Below are 17,189 nucleotides of genomic sequence, written 5' to 3'. Positions count from 1 at the left end.
TATACAGATCCTGTTAACATGTGTTTACAATTAAATGACTAAACCAAAGAATATACTTACCAAACAAGAGTAATTACTTTTAAGTGAGTAAGATAATCAATGGAGTCCTATCATTATAGACTTCCAACTCTTCTTTCAACCCAATTGTAATATTTTCTGTTCTCAAAAATTCTATGAGAGTGCATTTGGCTAAGTCCATCATAGTAACAATATGATGGCTTTTTAGTTTCTTGGAGTAATTCTGCATTATTTGTTATTGAATGCTTTCCCCAGGTTCTCCTACATCAAGGAGAAAAGTCAATAACTCCCTGAGTGAGCTTTAATGAGATTAAAGATTAAGGTTCAGGACAGACCTGTTCTTACCTTCTTAGCTTCTTACCTTCTCATTATCTTATTGTCCATCCCAAATTCATGAACTTTTTGTTTTCTAGATTTCTTTTGACTCATGTTTGCATTTCAAAGTTTTTATTCAATTCTTATCTTGATTATGAACTCTTTAAAATATTATTTACCTAAATGTCCATTTTTTTCCTCTATTGTATTATAGTAATTTCAGCAGTTTTACTTGGGGTATGAAGAGAAGAAATGCTAAGGTGACATAGGTATTCAGGTTTAAGTTACTTGCCCAGGGTCGCACTGCTAGTAAGAATCAGGCATGTCAAAACAGATTTGAAGTCAGATCATCCAGACTACAGGACCAGTGTTCTATCCACTATGTCACCTAGTTTCCCCTATACTTATTCTTAAAAGTAAAACTTTGTCTTTTGCCTTTTGGAATATCAATTTTTATATGTCATCCCATTTGTAATTGTTGTAGCAAAGTCATGATATTAAGTATAGCTTCGCATTAGAAATCTTTTTCCTTATTCTTTCAAATTATTAGGACTTTCTCCCTTTTTACTTGGAAGCATCAAATATTACCTATAATCTTCACTAATTTTCACTTTAATCTGTAGCTCTAACAGATATGAGAAAATTTTCATTTATCATTTCTTAAAATACAGTATCTATGATATAGAAGGAAAGAACACATACTTCAAGTATTCCAATGATGCTTAAATTATCTTTCCTAAACTGTTTTGTAAGTCCATTTTTATAGGAGTATCTGTAATTTTTCAGTTGCTAGTATTCAACTTTTAATGATCCCGTGGACCATAGTGCTCATGTGGACTTCCTGGAAAGGACACTAGAGGAAATTGTCCTTTCTAAGGATTATGTTATTTGCCCAGGAGAACCTAGGTAGTAAAGGTCTGCGGAGTAACTTAAACTAAAGGTTTCCTCACTCCAAGCAAAATACTTCATCCCCTAAGCCCCCTAATTGCCTCTACATTTTTGATAGCATATTCCTTATTTTTATTAAAAACTTCTGGGTTTATTTCAATATCTTGTGTTATGTAATGGAGACATTGCCTTCCTTTTATCCCATATTATTCTACAAGGAGCATAATTCTTGTGTAAGGCTTACCCTCTTATATTCTAAGTAATTAGTTCTTTCTTTCTATCCATGCTGTAATTAAGATTACAATTTGTATACTTTCCTCTTCTTCCAGATAATCTTACAATCCTTCTGGAAAAGTCATTCTTTTCTCAGACTCTGCATGAACTTGATGTAAAACAATTTTCTTGATCTATGTGAATTCTCTCTATATCTTTTTGATAGGACAGCATTTTGTTCTGTTTAATCATCCTTCTAAACCAAGTTTTGAGATAAGGCCTTGTCCTTGGATCAGACTCTGCTCTTAACCCATACCCTTGAATGATGTTAGGACACCCTACTTGGTTCTATATAAGAAGCATAAAACTGGGTCTCCCTTATGGTAGGAAATGCTGAAATTTGGTCTAATCTCTTGGGGGTTTGACCCAGGTCCTCCTGTTTCCATTGACTTGCACAATCTAAACCCTGGAAATTGCTTCCTACGTTGCTGAAAAATCTGTGGACTCAAACAGGAGGTCAACTGTACAAGACTTTAGGTGGTTTTCTTTCCAGGTATCATGTGATAATCTCTTTTTGCTGTAGATTTTAATGTGGCTTGGGTGTGAGGTATTGCAGGATGCATGGTCTTATCTCCATAGGATATTTTCTATCATGCTTTACAAAGTTTTATCCCTAGAATCTCACTGCAGCCCTGTGCTACTTCTCACATTGCAACTCCACTGCTAAGGATTCACCATGTAATTGGGTATTTTATCTGAGAAACTTATATTTAAGGAGAATATAAAGGTGTCCTCATCCCACCTCAAAAGGATCTTTTCTATCATAACTGCCTTGCAACTTTTTACCTTCCTTTTGTTAATTATCTTTCCTTGTTACAATGTAAAACATTGTATATATCTTAAAACATACCTAGTAGTGGAACTGCTGGGACTAAGAACATAAAAAAGGGAAAGGATCTATATATTCTAAAATGTTTCTGGTGCTCTCTTTCTGGTGAAAAAGAACAAGATTGCAGAAATGCCTATCAATTGGGGAAAAGTTGAACAAGTTCTGATAGATGAGTATGATGGAATATTACAATGCTTTAAGAAATGATGAGCTCAACGATCTTAAAAAAATGTAAAAACTTGCATGAATGAAGAGAACATGAAGTAACAGCAATTTTCTTTTATGAACTAACAGCAAATGAGCAATTTTGAGTATTTTTAATAGCAAAACAAACTGTAAAGGAGATATGAAGAGACATTATATTAATCCAGAGAAAGAGGTGATATCAATAGGAATAGAATTTTTTTTTCAAGCAACAAGCATTTATTTATTTATTTTTTCAGTGACTAGTGATTTTTTTTTTAATTTTTTGGTCTTTATTAATTCCTTTGTTTACTTTTAGTTTACAAGATTCAGTTCCACAATTCCTTGAGTTTCAAATTTTCTCTCCCTTCCTCTTCTCCTTCTCCCCCTCCCCCCATGGTGGCATACAATCAAGTATAGGATCTGCAAATACTTTCACATTAGGCATAAGTCAGGTTATAAAGAAGGATTGTATCATATGGAATAAAGAATGGGATAGAGGAAACAAAACCAAACAAGAAAAAGAGCAGGTAGTTTGCTTTAATCTGGATTCAGACTCAGTTCTTTCTCTGGATGTAGACATCTCTCTCCATCATGAGTATTTTGGGGTTGACTTATAACCCTGCCTTGCTGAGATGAGTCCAGTCTATCAAAATTGGTCATCACACATATGTTGTATCTGTAATTGTGTACAAATTTCTCCTGGTTCTACACCTCTCATGCAGCATCAGTTCATATAAGCCTCTCCAGGTAAATATGAAGTCCATCTGCTCCTTGTTTCTTATAGCACAATAGTGGAATAGAATACTTTAGACAGAAAAACACACACACACACACATATATATATATATATATATATGTATCTGTATTATATATATATATATAGATATGAATATATACATTCACACACACACCTTTGTTAATTAAAATTATCATGTATAGGAGAGGCCCTGGAGCTAGCCAAGATGGCTGCCACCATGGTGAGCTCATCGCGTTGCCTCTGGAGCCTGGGGTCCAGAGTGCAGAGAACTCTCTGGGCTCTGTTGGGATTGACACAGGTGAGATGGAGTCACTATGAAGCCAATTACAAAGAACCCCAACTTGATAAAGACTACTACCTTAAGCTCTTGGAGAAGCTGACTGAAGAGAAGTTTGAGTGGGATCTCAGAACCACATAGATCTTCAAAGCTCCCCCAACACTGAAGACAAGCTCTTTGTTTGAGGATCCAGTGATCAGTAAATTCACCAACATAATGATGAAAGGAGGAAACAAAATACTGGCCAGATCCCTGATGAATGAGACTCTGGAAACCCTCAAGAGAAAGCAATTTTAAAAATACCATGAAGTCAAAGCTGAGGAATGGGAGGTCATTGAATGCAACCCCTATACCATCTTCCACCAAGCCCTACAGAACTGTCAGCCTGTCCTTGGCCTGGTCAGCATCCTTAAAGGTGTTCGATTCTATCAGGTCCCAGCTCCTCTGACTGACAAGCATTGGCAATTCTTGGCTATGAAATGGATGATTCAAGAATGCTGGGAGAAGAAGCCCCATCGAATGCTGATGACAGAAAAGCTTTCTCATGAGTTACTGGAGGCCTTTCACAACCAAAGTCCTGTGGCCAAGAGGAAGCATGACCTGCACAAGATGGCAGAGGCTAACTGAGACTTTGCCCACTACTGATGGTGATAGAGGATGGAAAGGCTTGAGGCACAAGGTGGGAATCTGGTACCATTGCTCAACCTCCTGCCCTTCTGCTGCTGGGAAGTTCAGCCTGAACAGAGGAAAGTCATTGAGCTTTTATCATTGAGGGAGGCAGCAGGTTTCAAAATGAGGAGTGGTTAGAGCTTAGAATCCAACCTCTTCAGATTTTTTTGTAAAGCATCCATTTAGTACTGGTTGATAAAAGGCAGGTAAAAATGTGTGGAGGAGGCATGTGAGTAGCACATTACCCAAGCTATGCCATCCTTTTGGGCTCCCTCCCAAGTCTGTCACATTTTTTTTTCATGAAGAGCAAAGAATGTGGGCTTGGGCTCCACAGACAAGCTCAGCAAACCTACATTTCCTTTGCCTCAATTCCAGCTGAAATTTGGGGAAAAAAACCAGCAGCATTCACTTTAGAAAACATTTACTAGAAGAGCCCTACACTGGTTCATTAAGTTGTGTGTGTGTGTGTGTGTATAAATCCCACACTGAACCAGTGTTTTGGTCAGCAGCTTATTAAAACTTGTCTGGATAAAATAAAATTAGCATGTATATATATATCACTCATCAAGTAATATATTTAAAAGGAATAACCAGTTGTACATAATATAATTGCAGTTCCATGTGCAACCATGTTTTTATTATGTCATATTACACAAATGCTTCTTTAATTTCATAAATGAAAAAAAAGCAAAAAGGAATGTAAGCTCCTTCAAAGGAGGGACTTCTTCCTACTTCTATTAGTATTCCTAGCTCTTAGTTGAGGGTCTAAGGCATTGTCATCACTTAAAAACTGTCTAGTGACTTACTGACTTGACCAGGGTTAGGCCGATTGCTTCAGCATTTTGCTGACCTTGGAATAAATAGTCTGACTAAAAATTTTAATTGTGGTATACAATAGCAATACTCACAGTGTTGTAGACTTAGAAGTATAGAATTAGTAGGAACTTCAGAGGGATGGTATCAAGGACTAGCAAGATTATTGTGAAGCACTATTCTGTTCTAGTTCAAATTATATTTATATAAGGATCCCTGTAAAGATAACCAATCAAGGAGACTATAAACCTTTTTTTGACCCCCTCTGCAAGCATAAAATTCCAGCATTCCAAAACATATTAGAGTGGATCTGTAATTATCTGAAAGGTTTTCCTTAACCCCAAATTTTCCTCTACAGCTTCAACCAACTGTTTTCAGTTTCACATTTTGGACAAAAAAAGTCTGATTACTCTTCCATGAGATGACTCTTTTAACACCTGAAGACAGATATAAATAATGTTCACACAAGTATTTCTTGCCCAGACAAAACATTCCTATTTTATTCAAAGAAATTTCACATTGCATGACCTTGAAATCCCTCACCATCCTGGGGCAACCTTTTTCCTGGGGCAATCTTTTCCCTCGACCAACAACAAGAAGTCCTAGAACCTATCCCAAAAGAACAGGTGTCAGAAGAACCATCATAACTTTGAGCACTTGACCCCATATATTTTCCTAGTACAGACAGCCAGGAGAACACTATTGCCAATAGAATCCTGTTGGTCTGCAGCTTCCCTAATGTGATGATTCTCATGTGATTGACATTAAGGGTCAAAAACTCCATTCCCTCTGATGAGATGGATGACCACCAGGCTTTCCTATCAATCCTATCACTTCTTTCTATTATCTTTCAGGCTCTACCAGAGGATCTTAGCTTTTAGAGTATCTGCTTTTCTTCTGTGCTCGACAGTCACCTAGCATGGTCATCTTAACTACTTAAGGAAGCTAAAAATCTGTGAACTATGCCATTGATCGTAACAGAGCATCTTTGACATATTGAGAAATAGGTGATTTCATTTATGTGGGGATCTTCCCCAATTAAAGTATGAAATCCTTGAAAGGAAGAACTGCTTATATTTTTCTATTTGTGTCGACAGGGTTTAACCTTGTATTGGCACATAGCAAGCATGATACAAATGCATTTTCAATCAGTCATTTATCCTGTTTTGTCTCCTTTGGGTGTTCTCTAGCTTACTCTAGTAGGACCAGGTAGAAAGTGATGCCTGAAATTGAACCCAATACTCCAGAATCATCTAAACAGAACATACAATCTGTTCCCTCCATAGACCTGGACATTGCTTTTCATAATACAGTCTCAGACAAACAAAGCTCCCTTACCTCAGTAACTAACCACAATACATAATGCACTTATGATTATCTCCATTTAACAGATGGGAAACTCAGGTTTGGAGAGGTTATATGACTTGACCAGGGACAATGAAAGTTTTCAACTTCTGTACAGTTTTTGGTCTGACAGAACACTTATGGCACTGAGAGGTTTCCTAGTGAACTACAAAAGATCAGCCAGGCAGTTAATGATCAGAGGAAGGACTAAAACTCAGGGCTTCCTGACTCTGTGATTAGCTCTCTGTCCACTATACCTTGATACCTATAAACCATTTAAATTGGACTAGCCCTTTCCAGAACACAAGTGAAAAATTCTGTTTTATAGGATCGCTACACACAAGCCCATATGGTGAAGCTTAAAACTGAATCCTAAGTGTAGGTCAATAGTACAACTAAAAAATCTCAAATAAGACATTTCAGGATTAAAAAAAAGTCGCCTGTGGCTTTCTTGTAATCCACTTACAAGATTGATGTGGGCTAATATTCGTCCAAATGTTATGTGAAAAGACACATGATGTCGACAGTGTCTAGAGATAAGCCTACCTGCATAGCTACTCAGATTAGTGAAGCTGAATGGTTTAGTAAGGCTCAATGGTGATGAAAAGCACTTACTGAAGGACTGGTAGGAGAATATACACTAGAGAGGATAGGTTCGATTAAGTATGTATTAAGAATATGAATTCTGTCTTGTGACATTGTGTGACATTTCCAAACTTTTATTACAATCTATTCTTATAAATAATGCTGTATACAACAGCAAATTATTTAGCAATTTATGAATGTCAAATATTTTGGTAAATAATAATAAACCCTTTTGAAATTTTCAAAGAATAAAATACTAGAAGAAGATGGTGATTTTGAGTTACTTAAAAAATAACAAAAGAAAGCAAGAAAAAAACTACCACTAGGAAGGAGGAACTGGGGGAAGCAAATATTATCTTTCTTCATATTTCCTTTTAAGGTATGTATGTATATATGTATATATGTATGTATATATGTATGTATGTATTTATGTAGGGCAAAGTTTCCATTGTCTGTGGTTTCATCTTCTAATTCTTTAAACCTATAAATTAGACAAATAAATAGAAATTTGACCCATCCACCTCAGGCCAGATTTGGCAGTCAATACTAAAACTTCTGTACATTGTTGGCTGTAAAAAGACCAAGGAAAACGAACCCCATATAGATTTTTTCATCTGGTGTATGTTTTTACCTTGAATTTCAGGGATTCATGGCCAACATAAATATTCAGGAATGGTGTCAGACTCAGCCTGGTTACTTCATTCCTGAAGACTGAGACTGGTACACATAAGAAATTACCAAGTACAGAAAAGTATGGCCCAGAAGCATGACAAGTCCAACACTTGAAATTATTTTTTCTAATATAAAATATAATGAATCTTCAAAATCTATTACCATGGTGAAATAAACCAATGAATTTGATGTTTTTGAAAGTTTTTACTTTCCATTTTTGTTTCAAGAGTTAAAACAAAAATACACAATTTCTCAAGCATTTATAAGCACTTGATTTTTTAAAAAATTTTGTACCTGATATAATAGATAAGAGGAAAATATAGTACTTGGAGGTAGACCCTCATTCATTCCGCTTTCAATGGTGAGTCATGGAAATATCAAGACATAAAAGTTCTAACCTCTCCTTCCATCCTGACTCAAAATTTCAATAAATTTTGTGCACTAGAGTAGAGTCAATTCTAAATATACTAATGGTTTTGGGCAGAGTCACAGGACCCTACAAGGAAAAAAGTAATGCTCACCTATAAAAAGAAATTCAAATTAATAATACATTCAATCCAATTATTTGGGGGTTAAATGATTTCTTTGGTTCTGCTATTTCCTTTCTCCTGCCTGCCTTTTCACCACGTCTTGGTTCATTAGCACTTTCTCCCAGATGATTGGCAAGAAAAGCAAATATACAAGAAATTCAAATCCTAACAGATTGTTTTGCTTTGTTTTAGTAGTTCTAGTACAGTTTTTTTTAATTAGAAAAGAAATGTTACTCTGAAAATAAACTTTAGATTTTATAAACACCATTTCATTATTCATATAATTGATTAAATTTAGTTTGCACTTCATTACTTTACTCATTCTTCAAAATCTTACAAAGTAAAAAGGGAAAAAAATTCTAAAGACTCCAAAGTACTCAACATTTTAAAAATACCAAACTTTCACAGTGTACCTAAGTCCAGATCAAGTGAAAATAGTGATAATCGAAACATAAGAAAGTTAGGTCATAGTACAACATAGCAATGACGAAATAGATACCAGAGATGGGCAATTTGAAAACACCAGGACATGAAGCTTGGTCATTGAATTTTCATAAAAATTAATTTATAGTGTTTTTTGTTTTTGTTTTTAAATTCTGTTCATGAAACATTTGAATGAAACCTAAAAATCTATTTCAAGTACGGGTATATTCATAATTAAAGCTAAGCTGGTTAAACTTTTAAAATATTTAGTAGGATTAAACATCTGATGAAACAACATGCAGTTTTATACCAGGGCATAATTATTCTCCCTAATGCAAATGATTCCAACCAAAAGTTGCTAATTTTTTTTCTTTTGTTTTTTAAATACATTTTCATGACTGTGCTGGTATTGATTTTAATGTAATTTTTGTCCTTCAAAATTGCATATATTTTTAAAGCTACAATTTTAAAAGTGATCAAATGAGATAATATTTCCAAAAAAGGGCTTAACACACAGGCACTGGAGAAACAAAGGTAACTGTTCCCTTAAAATTCATTGGAAAAGCTAATTCTGAGATGGAGTCAGTCTGTAAGTTATCATAAATAGTAAAGAGTTTGATGACCAAAGGCAAGAAAAAAAAACTTTGCTTTAAACATCTTTCTCCTTGATAATGTTAACAAAAAACATCACTGATCTTCCTTTCCCTTTCATCAGATTTTGACAAGTTTGACTCTTGAACAGACTATATCAGAAGATAACAACTGTCTGATCAAGTAAACTAGAGATAAGGTAATTGAAATTTTACCTCCCTCTGACACAAAACTTGCACAATTCAAATGTACAGAAAAGTGCATGAAGGAAATGACCAACTTCTATGTTTAATCAGTTTTTCTTATTTATTAGACAGTTCCCAACATTAAAAAACCCTGAAAAATTTTTTGTTTGATTAGACTCCTTTAATACAAAAGTTAGCATAGAGTCACACAAACTTTAGGTAAGCAGAACAATAAACAATATTATATTTTCTGCCCTGCCAATGACTTTAGTGTTCTTTGGAGTCATGTGTCACTCAACCTGTCAGTTATCTCTAGGGGGAAACAATTCTAAAACCTTCCAGTTTCCTTAAGAACCTCATTTCCTCATTCTGCTTAGATTCTTCACTTTTTACCTCCATTTTGGAGAGGGGAAGGTAGGGCAATTGGAATAGTGAATTGCCCGAAGTCACAGGCTAGTTTTGTGTTAAGTGTCTGAGGCCAGATTTCAACTCAGGTCCTATTGACTCCAGGGCTGGTGTTCTATTCAGTGTGCCTCCTATCCACCCCTTCACATTTGTGTTAGCACCAAGGAAATGAAGGGACTTCTTAAACAAAAACCTTCATACCTTCCCTGGGAAGATGTCCTATTCATGATTGAGGTAATTCTGTTATAAAGCTGAGAGTATGTAATGGGAATGCAAATTTTTAAGATCTTACCTGCCCCTAGGCTAAAATGCACCTGGAGCCTGGGGTGGGAGGCTTGTTTTTCAGTAGATACTTTTTGATTGGCCAGTGGGTCCAGAAGGTTGTTACATTCTCTGAGCCAGGAGAAGGCTATATAAACCCTGATTGAGGCTTTGTTTTGGGGCTTACTTTGAGAAGTGTTCTGTGATTTGATCAGATGAGACTCTGGGAAGCCGTTGTTGAGAGACCCCCCGGCTTTGAAAAACCCAGATGTTGATTTGGTATGGATGTAATTGTTGGACAGTTTGTAAATCTGTCTACTTGATCTATTTCTCTGTCTTGATAATTCTGTCTGTATACTCTGAAGTTCAGGGTGCTGATCTTTTTCCCCTGAACTAGGTAAACTATACATATTTGACTGATTAAAGTAAGCTTATTAACCCATTTTGAGTTGCTTTCCTTTAACAAAGCAGATCTAAGAACCTGTGTTGGCAGACACCCTGGGGTACTTGCTGCTACAGAATATTTCAAAAATATAAAGCCAAGAGCATAACAGAGCAAAGAACAAGATAAGGAAATCATGGATTTTCTTTTGTATATTGAGGTAAAGGTAATTTAAAAGATTTTATTCAAGAGACATTGCAGAATATTTCTAGTTACAGAATAGAGAATTGTTTTAAAATCAAGTCATAATGAAGCTACCAAAGTGACATCCCCCATTATTATTACTAAATAATAAGGAAATTGGCAGTTAAGAGACTCAGTGAAAAGTGATAGGCCTCAAATCAGAAATACCACATCCAGTCTCATAAATCCTACAAAACTGTGTGACGTTCTGGAAGTAACTCAACATGTCTGCCTCAATTACCTCAACCAAAAAATTTGAATAAAAATATCACCTATTTTACATGGTTGTTTAAGAATCCAATGAGATAATATGCAGAAAGCACATAACATACTACCTGGCACACAGTCCCTTGCCCTTACCCATTTATACTGGCAATCTATAATGTGCCTAATACAGTAATCTCATCTGACATCAAAGCTGCAGCCTCAGTATATAACACTGTTCCTGGCAAATAATAAATATTTTACATTTATTAATGAAATATGCTATAAAAGGAGTTATTCCTTTACAAGCTCCTTCATAATTGAGAGAATTAAGGAAGGTGGCATTGAACAATCCAAAAGAGAAACTAACTATACACCCCTCAGATACTGATATCGAATTTTAAAATTTCATGTAATCATTGGTGCAACTAGATTGTGGCATCACGGCCTAAGCACATATCATTGAACCTTCAACTCTTACAACTAGATTTAAACAGAAAATGTCATGATTACACAATTGCATGTGAAAGGAATCATACATGTCATCAAAATGAAGCCATCTGATTTTACAGCTAAGGAAACTGAGACCCAAATAAGCTAAATAATTTTGCCAGGGTTCCAAGTAGCCAAGTGAGAATTCAAATTCAGGTTCTCTAACTCTAATTCCAGAACTCTGTCCACTGTTTTAAACAAAAACATTCAAAAATTTATGTAAAAGTGACCCTTTCAGACTTTGAATTAAAATATTAATTCCAGACCAAATAATGAGGAAAAACTCTAATGAAAAAACTACAGTAAGTGACTGTATCTAAACCAGAAGTGCACAAAAATTTAGCCAGAAATTAATAAATTCACTGGTAATAAGAAAGAGTACTAACAGAGCAGCCAGTAGCAAAGCAAAGAACCCCAGAGAGATGCCAGAACAATCAGAGAAACTATAGTCAACAAACTACTATGTCAGAATGCAGCAAGAGTTATAGAATCCCTAGAGAAAATTTCAGGGGGGTCAAAAAAGCACAGGGAGAACTACTGAAATATTTTAAGTAGGAGTGATAAATAGGGAATGGCAGTATCATAACAATGACAATTTAGAATCCCGGACATTCTGAAGTCCCTGACCATTCTGGATCCATACAGTATTCTAAATAAGTAGGTATGCTCAACCTCAAAAATTGATGGGGGCAGAACAGTAAGTGCAGGCACTCAGGAAAACCAAATAGGGATAAGCACCCCACTCAAAGCAATAAGAAAACCGCAATTCAGGAATTAAACTTGAAAAGATAAATTAAGGAAAAATACATAAGTATTAAAAAAAAACATGTAAAAATAACCCCAAATACAACTGAGACACAAAAAATGGTTCTATAATGAAAATACATAAAATCTCAATAAAAAAGATTTTACAAATAACTTTTTTAATGAAATAAAAGCTTTGGAAGAAAGATAAAATAGTTTAGAAGAAAAGTATTAATAAGTAACAGACAATGAAAATAAACAGAACAAACAAAAATACCAATGATTCCATGAGTCAACAAGAAATGTTAGAACAAAATCAAAATACTGGGGATAAGTAAAACAGACAAATAAAATAGAATATTTATTATTCTAGTATATAAAAGTAATAGAATATTACAGCAATGTAAGAAATGACAGGAAATTATTACACAGAAACTGAGGTTGTATAAATAGGTACCCAGTAAAGTGAGCAAAATCAGAATAACAAATCATACTAGAATGATAACAGTATAAACAAAAATATAAATCCAGTCTTTACAAGATATAGGATAAAGCTCATCACCAACCTCCTGAAAGAAAAGTGATAGTCTCAGAGAAAAGAGATAAAACATATTGAATGTAATTTTGCTTAACTATGATTACTTATTACATGGTTTCCTTACCAACTCAACTTCACTCCCAATCTATCTCTACTTTCAGATTTTAATCTGGCTGGGAAGTGTATGGAGGAGAGATAGCAATAGTGATGTCTCAAAAAAGAGAGCAACACTGGGACAGGTAGGTGGCCCAGAGAATAGAGCATCAGCCCTTGAGGCAGGAGGACCTGAGTTCAAATCTGACCTCAGACACATAACACAAAAGTAGCCAAGTGATTTTGGGCAAGTCACTTAATTCCAACTGCCCTACCTTCCCATCTCCAAAAAGAAAAAATAAAACAAAAGAAAAAAAAAGCAAGCCAGAGAGGAAAAAAAACATTTTTTAAGTATACCAAACAAATCAAAATGAAATTAAATTAGCAATTGATTTTCCATCAGGAAATTTTTAAGAATAAGTGATAGAAAGTATGTAAACAGCAAACAAGGGAAAAGAAACCAGTAAGGAAGTTAAACCAGTATGTTATCTGCAAATTTTAGTTGGAATGTAATAAAGTTATGAAAATTAGTAATACATAGTTCTTACAGAATTATTAGAGGATGATATGCTACAGAATGAAGATACTCAATGAGAATGTAGAAAAAATACCTTCTTAGAATGTATTCAATTATTTCTTCCATCATCTTTGCTTCTAAGGAATTAGCTAGAGGGTTACTGTTTTTTATTTTATTTTATCTTGAGCAAACATTGAAAATAAAAATGTTCATCGCTGAAGAAAAACAAATTTAAAAAATGTATTCACACATGCAAAGGCACCAACATAATTTCACTAAAAACCAAAGTTAAGGATTGGATAGAAAGAAGATTTTTGATAGGTGAGCCAGTCAGTAATATAGATGTTTTTGAAAAATATGATTTTGAACAATACACCCCCAAAATAACAAGAACAACAACTGAGTTCAATGTTAATCATTCATGTGATTTTAGGCCAGGTATACATTTAAAAGAACAGCTGCTTGATTTCAAAAATCAATATACAAAACCACGAGAACAACAGAAACTAGGGGGAACAAAAAGACCAAACTGAATGCAGCATGCAAATAATAAGCAAAATTGCTACAAATAAGTAATGAAGCTATGCATATTCTTTTAATGTATTAGTAACATTGAATATTCAAATATTATTCAAATCTGCATGGTTTCTGTATGTATGTGGGGGGGGAGAGGTAGGTTTGTAAATTTAGATTTCTAAAACATGTCTACATTCCTGGGGAATCTGTTGATTAAGATAATTTGTATCTTTTTAATGATAATTGTTTTTGAATTTTAGCAAAATTGTTCTCCTGAAGGAATCAGTAACCATCAAAATTTTCCTGACTTAGAAGATTTGGCAAAAATAGCAAATATGAATTACAGCTAAATCTTCCCAAAGGTTCCCATCTACAACTGTGTGTCATTCTTTTATAGGATTTTTACAAATGTTTTGCTAAGTTTCAAAACAGTTTCTATAAAAGCCTTGACATTTTTAAAAATTGACATTTATTCCAAAGTATTAAGAATACCTCATAGTTAACAAATGCTATCCAAAAATCTCAAGCCAATACTAATTAAATTACTATCATAGCATTTCTATAGTGACCAAATAGCCACTGAAGTAAAGGCAGATAAAATCCCCTGAAGAGTACACAGGTCAAAGAAGCTACAGAGTTCTAATTTCTACTTCACTGATTAGTTAAAATTACTTGATAATCTCTTGCTCTACACTACTAAACTAGAACCCTTTACCCTGACTGATTCATAGATGCTGCTCCTTTTGATGTCAGTGTGTTTTATGATAGTGCAGAAAAAAACTTACCCACAGTTATATTATGTCAAAAGAATAATTTGTAACTGAAATTAGAATTTTTCAGATGTTTTAATTCTAATTACTTTGTTTTTTTTTCATGAAAACACTATATGTTTTAGGTTATTCTTTACTTTCCTAAACTTTTGATAGGAACTTGAAATTTTGTCACAAAGGGCAAATACCTTAGGTTTTAATGATGAATTCCTTTTTCCTACATCACTTAAAAGAAGTTTCAGGATGATTCAGATGCAAAAGGTCTTTGCCCCAAAAGAGAGTTTTCTTATATAAGCACAGAAACACTGAACTGAAATGAAGAAGGGGCCTTTATGGAACTGGAGCCATCAAAAGTAGCAAGTATATTCAGAAAAGAAAGGAAAAGCCAAACAGAAGTTTTTCCAAGGATAGCAATTTTATATGACCAAGCAGATTGGGATATACGGCTTTGTTCCATCAAAAAGTTGTTTGAAGCTCAGTGTTTTATTTTTACAGTGGGATATTGAGTTCTGAGGGCTCTGATACACCCCAGGTTACCAGCAAAAGCTGGCCACAGCATGGTGCCAGCCTCCTGCTAGGCCACTAATGAAGATGGAGAGATATGAATAAATAAAATAAATACCCAAATAAAACACAGGAAAAGGCAAAAAAAAAAAAGACACCAACTTAGGTCTATTCCTTTTATTCCACAGAAGCAATCTTTTCAGTCCTTAGTGGCTAATGAGTCATGAAGGAGAGGTGGTAACAAACCTCACAGTAAGCTACCAGGAGTGACAACACATCTAGCCTTTTTGTGTAGAGAGGATGGGTTCAGTTTTCAGCTCATTTCCCAGCTAAAAAAAAAGTAACAGAACAAAGAGAAAGTATCAGGGAGACACTTGTGTTGTAGACATCAATACCTGGGAGAAGCCACTGATTCAGAGAAGATGGAAACATACAATCTTGCCAAGCAAAACTTTGAAACACACAGAGTAAAAAGAAGGAGGTCTTTATTCAAAAAGATACTGTGGAAACTGGGCAGGGTAAGGATCAGGTGAGGGAGAACACATTGAAATTGAAATAAATTTTTTTCAATGCTGCGGTTTTAAAAATATTTTAGAAGCAGGAGGACCCAGATATCCATGGCACCTTCCTTATTGCTGCAAGCCTGAAAAAGAAAGGAAAAACAACATCTAGAAATATATTTATGACCACTTGATTGGGAAGCTCCATTGCTATACAATATCTTAATTACCATTCCTGTCTGATTTTATCTATTCCAACATACCTCCAAAGCAAAAAATATGAAGAAGAAAAGGAAAGAAAAAAAAAAGAAAACCTCACCTACGTAATTACTGTAGAAACACAGACAAAGTCACACAAATCAAGAAGTGGCACACCAGGAGCTATGCAGGCATGCCAGAGGCTAATGATACCACAAGAGAAATTTTCGAGAAAAAAAAATATGTGGAAAATGAAAAAGGGAGGAAGACAAGATGGCTTTAGAGAGTCCAAAGAGGGGTGAAGTCATATACATTATCAAAAAGAAAACCATAGTCCAATGCATTGCCAAAATAAAGGGATTCAATGAGGAGGGGAATTATTTTGAAGAGCCATAGTACTCAACTACTTGATCTCTCTTTAAATGGAGACTCATGAAAAAAATATTCTCAGTTGACCCAGGATTAGAGATGAAAACTTCAGGCCATGTACAAAGAATTTTTATTTTTATTTCATCTCTTAAAAATGCTCTTTCTTCTGATTCAGGAATTGGAAAAATAATATTAGCCTGAGTATTTCATATTAATTGACAGCAATGTGGTATTACTGCAAGAGGTCCTCAATCTTAAATGTGCATATCCTTTCACAATGCATTTATGTCTAAAACTATTCCAGATGATTCAGTGTAATATAAAAACATTCCTGTTGTATACTGAACAATGACTTTGTTCCAAATTACTGTGGTAAATGATAAAATATTTTATTTTCAACCATTCCTGAATGCATAGATTTTTTCCCCTCTTTTTACAATTAAGGAACACTAATAGTAATTAGTACAATTACTAACTTGTGAAGGGAGGGGACTATAAAATTGGTTGATGTCATCAAGTTTAAAAGACTGGGATCCAGAAGAGGACTTTGGAGGGTAGACAAGGAAGTCCTTCTTTATTTTGTCTGTTGTCATTGTCATTGTTGTTATATAAGGACAAAGAGCTACAAATAGGTTTAATGTCCATTGTTATTATTCATTTGTTTCTCAGTTTGCCCATTCCTTCTTGACCCCATTTGAGCATTTTCTTGGAAAGAACTCTGCACACATTGCTTTGGCCAGGTAGATCTTAGGTGTTATGACAAAGTCGCCAATCAAGAATGCATGGACTCCTTTCACTAGACTTTCATGACTGAGATAGTAATGTCTCTCAGGGCATGGCCTCTGCTCTGAAAAGCATAGTTAGTAAGTTAAATGACAAGGGCCACTGTAATGGGAATGCAAATTTAAAGATCTTCCCTGCCCCTACGCTAAAGTGCACCTGAAACTTGGGGGTGGGAGGCATGTTTTTCAGTAAATACTTTTTGATTGGCCAGTGGGTCAATCAGGTTGTTACATTCTCTGAGCCAGGAGAAGGCTATGTAAGCTCTGATGTGAGGCTTTGTTTTGGGGACTCACTTTGAGAAGTGTTCTGTGATTT

The 17,189-nt window shown here is 34.8% G+C and overlaps 1 pseudogene; it reads left to right on the top strand.

The window, feature by feature from the left end:
• Positions 1 to 3,463: 3,463 nt before the first annotated feature.
• On the top strand, positions 3,464 to 4,647 carry LOC138170604 (small ribosomal subunit protein uS7m pseudogene; annotated as a pseudogene).
• The last annotated feature ends 12,542 nt before the right edge of the window (positions 4,648 to 17,189 follow it).

This window comes from Petaurus breviceps, unplaced genomic scaffold (assembly GCF_028583685.1).
Source record: "Petaurus breviceps papuanus isolate PSGF00001 unplaced genomic scaffold, PetGlider_PUasm1.0 126, whole genome shotgun sequence".
NCBI classification, from domain to species: domain Eukaryota; kingdom Metazoa; phylum Chordata; class Mammalia; order Diprotodontia; family Petauridae; genus Petaurus; species Petaurus breviceps.
The sequence above is the reverse complement of the archived record's forward strand: the minus strand, read 5'-3'. Positions and strand labels throughout refer to the sequence as shown.